Here is a 573-nt window from a genome sequence, read left to right as displayed (position 1 = left end):
GGAAGTATTCTCTAATCTCTGTTCTGAAGTGAGGAGATTCCAGATCCAGTTCCTCGGGGCAGGGGAGGAGAGAACCCTCTCTAAGACAGCTTCCCCTCGAAGCTTCCTGCCTCTTCTGGGATTGGGAGAATGTTTTCTACCTATGATGTTGTCATATTTCTTTATATTCCACTGTTTTCTTATACTAGATGTAAGGAGGCCAAAAGTTATTTGGGAAATCTCTTATCAGTCAATCATGCGATTTACAAACTAATTAGCTCATTACAGTGTCTTGCTGGGGTTATCATGAAAACTTGGGGAAAACTGGTCACAATTATCGAGTTTGGAGAACATATCGACTATGGGAAGAAACACACAACCAGGGACACCAAAAATGGCTCTTAATCACGTGAAAATCCTGGTGCACACTAGGCAATCCATAAATATTGGGACCTTCTTTTTTGTTTGTTTCAGGTGACTTGCAGAAAATGTGGAAATCTAGAAACTGACATATAAAAAATAGCATACTGAAATCTTGAAGACAATAGGATATAGTTCTCTAGTTTATCTGCTGTATGACCATCTGTTACAAAA

This window comes from Callorhinus ursinus, unplaced genomic scaffold, assembly GCF_003265705.2.
Source record: "Callorhinus ursinus isolate GAN/ISIS: 27379988/994484 unplaced genomic scaffold, GSC_fseal_2.0 scaffold12, whole genome shotgun sequence".
NCBI lineage: Eukaryota > Metazoa > Chordata > Mammalia > Carnivora > Otariidae > Callorhinus > Callorhinus ursinus.
This window is presented reverse-complemented; position numbering follows the sequence as displayed.